General features: G+C 44.5%; 1 long non-coding RNA gene across 1 annotated transcript; it reads left to right on the forward strand.

Annotated features, from left to right (window-relative positions):
* The first annotated feature begins 227 nt into the window (after positions 1–227).
* Positions 228–8,672, forward strand: LOC117595586. The gene is made up of 3 exons (XR_004576840.1): positions 228–256; positions 7,816–7,935; positions 8,171–8,672. It is a non-coding gene; the product is annotated as an uncharacterized LOC117595586 (long non-coding RNA).
* Positions 8,673–9,512: the final 840 nt, after the last annotated feature.

Genomic DNA, 9,512 nt, shown 5'->3' on the forward strand with positions numbered 1-9,512 from the left:
TCAGAGGTCCTGTTTCCCAGCCCTGGGCCGTGTGGTTCTCCCTGAGGCGTTGGACCAACGCTGATAGGCGAAAGGATACATTAACGGCACAATACGTACAGTCTGTGTAATATATAAAGTATATACTATTTACCTTTTCATGAGTGAGTTTCAAATATTCCTTACCGACCCCCCAGCGTGAGTTTTTTTGCGCGTGACTTCAGTACTCACTACTACATTTGAACTCACTCCAGCATTTGAATAGTCACCTTGCCAGGTAAGGAACATTACATACATTGCAAGCTTCTCTCGTTGACTCAAATTCTAAGAGCTGGAAAAGTTGGTTGATGTATAACTGTAGCTAGCTAGAAAATGTCAGCTAACCGCTAGCAAACGTCAGCTAACCACTAGCTAACAAAGCGTGACCAGTAATTCAGTGCAGTGAAAATGAATAAACTATATAAAAAGGGGTAAGGTAACTTCTAGAAGGTTTTTACAATGGTTTTGATCGGTTGTCAGCTCTTCCAGGAAATGTTAAGATGCTCTAAAGTAGTCGCTTATATAATTCGTTTTTGTGTATTAGTGTTGGCTGTCTGTTGGTACTTAAGTAACACTTCTTGTCCCGATTTGAATGCTTTCTACCTGGTTAATATAATAGTGTGGTCTTGACACCATTACAATCAGGAAATAAAGTTATAAACACTGTTTGAGCTAAATGTGAGTAAATAACAGCGCGGTCTGACCAGCCATTGTTACGTTACTTAAACTAGACATGCTAATGGTGCGTTCTAAACATGACGTTCTAATCACACCGGTGTGATCGTACGCTTCAGGGACCACTCTAGCCTGATCACACTGGTGTGATCGTATGCGTCAAACGGTTAATGCAATGAACGTTCTATATATTCTCAAAACACATGTTCTCTGTGTCTGTGTGACTAAACTGGGTTAGATCTAATATCCTACAGTAACAATCACTCTATACACACACACACACACACATACACACAGACACGCACAGTCACACAACCCCCCCCCCCCACTCTGTCTCTTCCTCCCTCCCCCTCTCTATATATCCACCTCTGTATGTACAGATCACCAACAGGTAAACAGCCAATTCTCCTCTGCTCTGGTAAATGGATTGCGCTGTGTCGGTGTGTCTGTTCCTGCGCGTGCTTGTGTGTTTGCGTGCACGCGTGCCCGCGTGCCCGTGCCTGTGCATGGACATCCTTGCCCTTCCTCAACCGCTGGAGTGAGGATAAACCCAGTGGTTGTGATATCTGTTTCGTGCGTGTCCGTGTGTGCGCGTCTTGCCTGCCTGCCTCCCTGCCCGCCTGAGGTTGTGATATTTGTGGTGAGATAAGTCCGTAAACAAGATTAATATGGCATTGAGGAGCTTGTCGGCAGGGCCTGGCTAAAGGAAATAAGTTGGCTGGGAACACAGAACAGTGTAAACTGAATAAACGTGCCTGGTCCAGTGCAGGGTAATGTGATCATGCAGCCATGTAACCCAGCATGACAATAGGCTGCAGTAACGAGCCACGGCCACAGGCCTACCTGTCTGTCTCCGTGTCACAGTGGGGAGAATGGATTACCCTGCTCCCGATACCAGACACACTCCTCCTCTCAGACCCGGGCAGCGATAGCACACATGAAACACGTGCGCTCACACCAGAGTGCACACACGCCTGTCCTGAGACATGTCGCGCACGCAACTAGAAAACCATTGTCACACACTGAAACAATCTCAGAGACCCATATGTTGACACGCAGCAACTCTTCCTAACTCTCTCCAACTCTAAGTCTGTCTGGCCAAAATCCACCCAGCAGATTTCAGTTATTCCACATCAGGTCTGATGTAGCATCGGGTTCGCAGTGGGACCATCGGAACTCAGTCTTCTGCACTGTTTTTCCTCTGTGCGTGTGTGTCGTCCCTGAATAACGTAAGGTGTGCGTGTGTGTCGTCCCTGATTAACGTAAGGTGTGCGTGTGCGTGTGTGTCGTTCCTGAATAAAGTAAGGTGTGAGTGTGCGTGTGTGTGGGACGGGGGTTCGCCTCCCCGTGGAAGAGCACACTGCATCTTGTGCTACCTCACTGACGGCCCACATACATCACCACCCCCAGCACTTCTGCTTCTCGCTCTGCTCCGCTCTCCTTTCATCATCTCTGGATTCCCCCACTCCCTTGGTCTCTCCTCTTCCAGATCTCCCCAGCCCTCCAGCTCCTCCAGCACTGAGTATCATTTACATTCATGATACCTCATCATTACCCCTGCCCCACTTTATCTATCACCTGGCAACTCAGCCTACACTACCTCCACCGCCGAACCTATCCTCCCCCACCGCCGAACCTGCCCCCCCACTGACGAACCTATCCTCCCTCCACCAACCAACCTATCCTCCCCCATTGTCGAACCTATCCTCCCCCACCGCCGACCCTGCCCCCCCACCGCCGAACCTATCCTCCCCCACCGCCGAACCTGCCCCCCCACTGACGAACCTATCCTCCCTCCACCAACCAACCTATCCTCCCCCATTGTCGAACCTATCCTCCCCCACCGCCGACCCTGCCCCCCCACCGCCGAACCTATCCACCCTCCACCAACCAACCTATCCTCCCCCATTGTCGAACCTATCCTCCCCCACCGCCGAACCTGCCCCCCCACCACCGAACCTATCCTCCCCCACTGACGAACCTATCCTCTCTCCACCAACGAACCTATCCTCCCCCACGCCGAACCTGCTCCCCCACCACCGAACCTATCCTCTCTCCACCAACGAACCTATCCTCCCCCATTGTCGAACCTATCCTCCCCCACCGCCGAACCTGCCCCCCCACCACCGAACCTATCCTCTCCCACTGACGAACCTATCCTCCCCCACCAATGAACCTATCCTCCCCCACTGTCGAACCTATCCTCCCCCACCGCCAAATCTGCCCCCCCACCACCGAACCTATCCTCTCCCACTGACGAACCTATCCTCCCCCACCGCCGAACCTGCTCCCCCACCGCCGAACCTATCCTCCCCCACCGCCGAACCTATCCTCCCCCACTGACGAACCTATCCTCCCCCACCAACGAACCTATCCTCCCCCACCAACGAACCTATCCTCCCCCACCAACGAACCTATCCTCCCTCCACCGTCTGGCGCATCCTCCCTTCCCCATAGACCCCAGTCCAGCTCCATCACTGGGCCAAGACAGCCTCCACTGTAGACCACAGAACACATTCGGCTGCAGAGAAATTCAACTTCAACCACATTATTTATTCTGCCTCAATCACAGGACATATTAAATGTCAACCACAGAACATATTAAACCTCATACAAAGAACATATTCAACCTAAATCACAGAACATGTTCAACCTCAATCACAGAACATGTTCAACCTCAATCACAGAACATGTTCAACCTCAATCACAGAACATGTTCAACTTCAATTGCAGAAACATATTCAACCTCAACCACTCTCCTTCCTTCTTTCCTCTCTTTCCCTCTCCACTCCATAACTCTTGATCTCTCAGGCAGGCAGTAGCTGTGTGATATGAGATAAGGGTATCTATATTGTGTGTGTGGGGTGTTCAGGGTTAAGTCCCTCTGTGTTGCTCCGTGCTAACCGAAGAATTGTGCATGCAAGCGCAGTGGAGGAGGACTTAATAATATGAAAGAAAATTGATTTTCCGGAACGAGATTCTTCTTTGATAAGGTATTAGAAGAGAAGGGGAAAATGTTGTGAATCTTCATTAAAGGCCTTTGATATGCGCTGGGATAATCGCAGAGCAAGAGAAGGAATGAAAAATGAACAGAGATCAGAGAAGACCTGTACATTGAGAGAGAGAGAAAGAGACAGAGAGAGAGAGGGAGAGAGAATGCACCTAGATGCCAGGATTTAGGAAGAGGAATCCTAATAAGAGAGAAAATTGATTTATTTCCCCTCTATAAAATGAAAGATAAATTAGACGAAGGTGAGGATTCACTGACTGAGAGTTCATTATATTATATCTTACATTATTCAAAAAAAAAAGTTATTTTGTTAGATTTGGCTTCCTTCAATAGTCTACTTATCTAACAGAAGAGCTAGCTGTTGGATAAAACAGACAGAGAGAGAGCGAGAGTAGGATGGGTGATTTAAAGGCATTAGGAGGGAGAGGGAAATGTAGGAATAAAGAGAAGGAGAGGAGAGGTCTAATAGGACAGAAACGGGGGTCCTGGGGAACAATGCTGACTAGGTCCAACCTATCCTGTTCACCATTACAGGAGGATCAGAGCTGGGATGAGGGTTGGGGTGGAGTGGGTTTTACCCAGAGAGAGACACTGTGGAGTGGGGAAATTACCATGGGCCACCTCAAGCTCTATCACAGACTAAGGGAAATTAGTTTGAAGAATAAGGAATTAAGTTAAGTCGAAAGAAATCACACTGCAGTGATATCCTCTCAAATTGAGTTGAATGTGACAGCAATACTTGAGAAACAAAACTTTTAGTCTTTAACTTTGAGAACTCTATAATACATTGATAGTGGGTTTGTATATCCATTTTCTATCAAACGGTCCATTTTAATACAAAGACTGAATGCTCTGTAAGAACACTTTTTATTAATGCAAAACATGAAGTATTGCATTCAGTGTTGCCATGGTAACAAGGGTCACAGACCGTGGTTACTTTAACGAGTCGTGGTTACTTTGAAGTCAGTGTCAGTAAGTGTCAGTTCTAAATGAGCCATGTCGGTTTGTTCATGAATTATTTTGGGACAACAAAACAAATCAGTAGAACGGGTTCCCGTTAGACATAGACAGCAATGCTATCTTCGAAACACTGTTCTTGTGAGAACAGCTGCCTGTGAACTGTATTTCTTTCCTACTAGCAAGCTTTGCATTTCAGATTAAGCCCATGGTGCCCACAATACATCTAAAAGCCGTTAATTGACGTGTAACGCCTCAGCCACTCGGGGCGTATCGGCCCAAAATGTCACCACCACCACCAACTGAATAGAAATTGTATAGTTGCATGTTCTCTTGTGTTGAATGGCTTGAACATAACTCGTTCATCTGAAATGATACTGGTCAATAAATTGGTGATTTAGCCCATTTCAATGGGACACGGTCTGAATCTTAATTTGCATACTTCATAGTGAAACATACTAGATACTAAAACATGCTGTTTGTATTAAACAGTACATACTTCACCATCCGCAGTGAAGTACATACTATTTAGTATACACTAGCATGTCAGTAATGGGACAAAGACTACTATTGTGTCATAAAATTGTCTCAACATTATAAAATTGTGTCTGCGCATTAAAATCATGCCAACTTTGAAAATTTAGCTAGACACCATTTAGGATTGCGTTAAATTAACATTTTTATTCATTTATTCATTTTTTGTGAAGATCAGTCATTAATGTCAACCAAGTCAATGGTGAATACTGTCATTATTAATGTCAACCAAGTCAATGGTGAATACTGTCATTATTAATGTCAACCAAGTCAATGGAGAATACTCCCATTATTAATGTCAACCAAGTCAATGGTGAATACTGTCATTATTAATGTCAACCAAGTCAATGGTGAATAGTGTCATTATTAATGTCAACCGAGTCAATGGTGAATACTGTCATTATTCATGTCAACCAAGTCAATGGTGAATACTGTCATTATTCATGTCAACCAAGTCAATGGTGAATACTGTCATTATTCATGTCAACCAAGTCAATGGTGAATACTCCCATTATTAATGTCAACCAAGTCAATGGTGAATAGTGTCATTATTAATGTCAACCAAGTCAATGGTGAATACTGTCATTATTAATGTCAACCAAGTCAATGGTGAATACTGTCATTATTTATGTCAACCAAGTCAATGGTGAATACTGTCATTATTTATGTCAACCAAGTCAATGGTGAATACTGTCATTATTAATGTCAACCAAGTCAATGGTGAATACTGTCATTATTTATGTCAACCAAGTCAATGGTGAATAGTGTCATTATTAATGTCAACCGAGTCAATGGTGAATACTGTCATTATTAGCATCATTTTTGCACCCCCTTTTTTTTTTACCCTTTTTTGTCTTTTTCTAATGTATAATTTCACATTCAATCAAGAAAGACACAAAATATGTAAAGTAAGTGGTGCGTCGTCCCTTGCTTTCATATCCGAGGGATGTGAGGTTCCATGTTCCAGGAAAACCACAAAAACAATTGGCGCGTAGGTTGGTGCACAAGTCTCGAGTGAGACTGTAACAGTGTGTGCAGTTGGGAATCCAGTGCATTTGTCTGAGTGACACTCGACAACCTCCCCGGACATGAAAAGCACTGCATGTTCTTGGTCTAGTCATTGTGCTATTTGTTCAGCGTAGATCCTGACAATTCTAAGAGCACTCTCGACAATTCTAACACGAAAGTGTTGACAGAATCAAATTGTTGCATTTACACCAATGCTACTTTAGAAATACAGTATTAGTCAGATAGTGTTTGTTGGTGGATGGTGACTTACATTTGTGCATTTAAAAAAAGTTTTGTTATTTTGGCTGTTTACCAAAATATACTCATGTTACAGTTAAATAATGAATATGGGCTTAATGTGCTGTCTCCCAGATTTGATTTGAGGGTATTCCCATCCAAATTTAATGAATGGTTTAGGAATAATAGCTCTTGATTATGTAGCCCCCTCTTTTTCAAGAGACCAAAAGTAATTGGACTATTGACCCAAAATCTGATTCATAGTGTTGTCAATTCCGTCATTATTTCTTCGTCAATTAAGCAGGTAAAAGGTCTGAAGTTGTTTCCAGGTGTGGTGTTTGCATTTGGAAGCGGTTGCCTTAGACAATGGCCGTAGGTTCCGCATCCGTTCTGTTGATTCTTGATCTTAGTGCTGCTTTTGACACTATTGATCACTCCCTTCTCTTAGAGAGACTGGAAACTCATGTTGGGCAACGTGGACATGTTCTAGCTTGGTTTAAATCTTATTTTTCTGAAAGGCATCAGTTCGTATGTGTGGACAGCATGTCCTCTGAAAAATCAAAGGTATGTTTTGGTGTTCCTCAAGGCTTGGTTTTGGGACCATTATTGTTTTCACTATATATGCTGCATCCGGGTGTTGTCATCTGGAATTACAATGTCAATTTTCACTGTTATGCTGATGACACACAGTTGATGAAACATGAAATATTGTTAACTTATAAAGCAATACATGGACTTGCTCCTACTTACCTTGTTGAAATTATCCAGCCATACATACCTACATGTAACCTAAGATCACCAGATGCAGGCCTTCTAATTGTACCTAGAATTTCTAAACAAATTGCCGGAGGCAGAGCCTTCTCTCATAGAGCTCCACTATTGTGGAATGACCTGCCAATTAAGGTAAGAAATGCAGACTCAGTGCACATTTCAACTCTCTTCAGCATGGTCTATGATTAAGTGCAGTCTGGCCCAGGGGTGTGAATGTGAAAGGAAAGGCTTGATACTGTACACCCTTGCTGTCTTGCCAGGTGGGCTCTCACTGGAATGCCCCCTCTCCAATGCCCTTAAGGGGCGGAGTCACTGGGTTGTCACGATTGACAATAGTTGGCCCTCATTTCAGGGGGGTTGAGGTTGGTGGGTGTCCCTTTGGTTGATGCTTGGCAATGTGGGTGGATTGACTTCCTACCTATTGGGCCCTGTCCTGGGCCTCCCCCGGATAAGGCCACAGTGTCACTGGGCCCCCCTGTCTCAGCTCCAAGGTTTTACACTGCTATATTATTGCGCTGGAGGAGTAGGGTCAGTTCTCCTTCTCCCCTGTAAATCCTTGTATATCTCTCTAAGTTTTCCTTGTCTCCTGCTCCATTTAAACCTAGGAGGACATGAGGTCTTGGCCCAGACCTCCTGAGTGCCAGGCTCAAAAGACTTGTCGCTGCCACTGTCCAAAGTCCTCCTGGTTTGTGCTGCAGATCAAGGGGCAGAAACAACTACAGATGGTACATTTTTAAGTCATTCATCAAATGCTGTTTGAACCAGGCATGCTGGTGTCGTTGTCTGAATATTACCAACAGCCATACTAAAAAGAATCAACTTAGGTTCATGTCAGTCTATATTGTTTTTAAAATGTCTTCAATCTTTAATGTGTTAATCGTCTAAATCTTTAACGTGTTTATCGCACCTGCCCAATAATCAGAAATGTACATCTAAATCTCTGTCTGTTGAATTATTTAGGCAAACATTAGGGCCCTTGGGAATTCTCTGAGTGCCCCTCCATCTGAAGAGAACAGGAGGGAAGCAGAGGCAGCAAGAATGCAGGGGGATCATTTCATCACGGACCTTTGGAGTGTGGAGGAGGAGGGGAACTGGAGGAAACAGCCGAGTGGGGCTTTTCAAGGTGTTCCAGACAATCCAGCTAAGATGACAACCTACATACAAGCCCCCATCAGATATGTCAAAGAAGTTTGGAGGAGGTGGCTGGCTCTGAGTGGGAAATAGAGTGGGAGGTGCAGAGAAGTTTGGAGGAGGTGGCTAGCTCTGAGTGGGTAACAGAGTGGGAGGAGCAGAGAAGTTTGGAGGAGGTGGCTGGCTCTGAGTGGGAAACAGAGTGGGAGGAGCAGAGAAGTTTGGAGGAGGTGGCTGGCTCTGAGTGGGAAACAGAGTGGGAGGAGCAGAGGAAGGGGGATGATGAGCAGATGGATGCTGAGCAGAGGAAGAAGGAGGAGGGACCAAGGAAGAGGGAGGAGGTGCAGAGGATGAGAGGGGTACAGAGGAAGAGGGAGGAGGTGCAGTCGATGGGAGAGGAGGGGAGGGAGGGGCAGAAGAAGAGACTGGCGGAGGGAGAGGAGAAGGAGTCAAGGCACTGCTCCTTCCCAAAAAAAAGAAGAGCAAATTCAAGTCATTTTTGTTTATTTTTATTTTTCAAGGGACGATTTCCTTCATTTTAATATTGAGCATTTATAAAATGGAATAAAGTGAATGCATTTTATTCCAAAGAAGACGTGAACATGTGCCTCTTTCGCCATATTGATATTTATGGATAATGAGTCTTTTACTGACAGGAAAGAAAGGGACCCCTGAATTGCAATACAGGGGGCCATAGCTGTTATTCCCCATGGGTATGATAGGGTCAAAATACTGTACTACAGTACCTTCCGTGTGTTATCTAAATTGCATTTCGTTTCAAATTATCTCTCCATCTCAGTAAGAACTGTCTGTCCTGTCTTCATCTTCTCCTCCCCTGTCCCTCCTTTCATCTACCTCTCATTTCTGTATTTCTTTTGTGCTTTCTGTAAGGACCTTAGTGTCAGAAATTATAATGAGATACACAGGTGAGCAAATATTTCCAGGGGCTCTGGAAAAAGCATGTGGCTAACTCTGAAATATAGAATATGAAAATGTTTATTAGTATAACTTAAATGAAAGCTTGAGAATTAAACAAAAGTAACATTGTGATACCTAAAACAGGAATAAAGCATATTTGTTTTAAGTTGACACACAGATAGACAGAGACATAGAGATACAGAGTGTAAGGTTCTGGTTTAGATTTCTGTTGGTTTTTGATTTTCTTTGCATA

This window comes from Esox lucius, chromosome 15 (genome assembly GCF_011004845.1).
Source record: "Esox lucius isolate fEsoLuc1 chromosome 15, fEsoLuc1.pri, whole genome shotgun sequence".
NCBI lineage: Eukaryota > Metazoa > Chordata > Actinopteri > Esociformes > Esocidae > Esox > Esox lucius.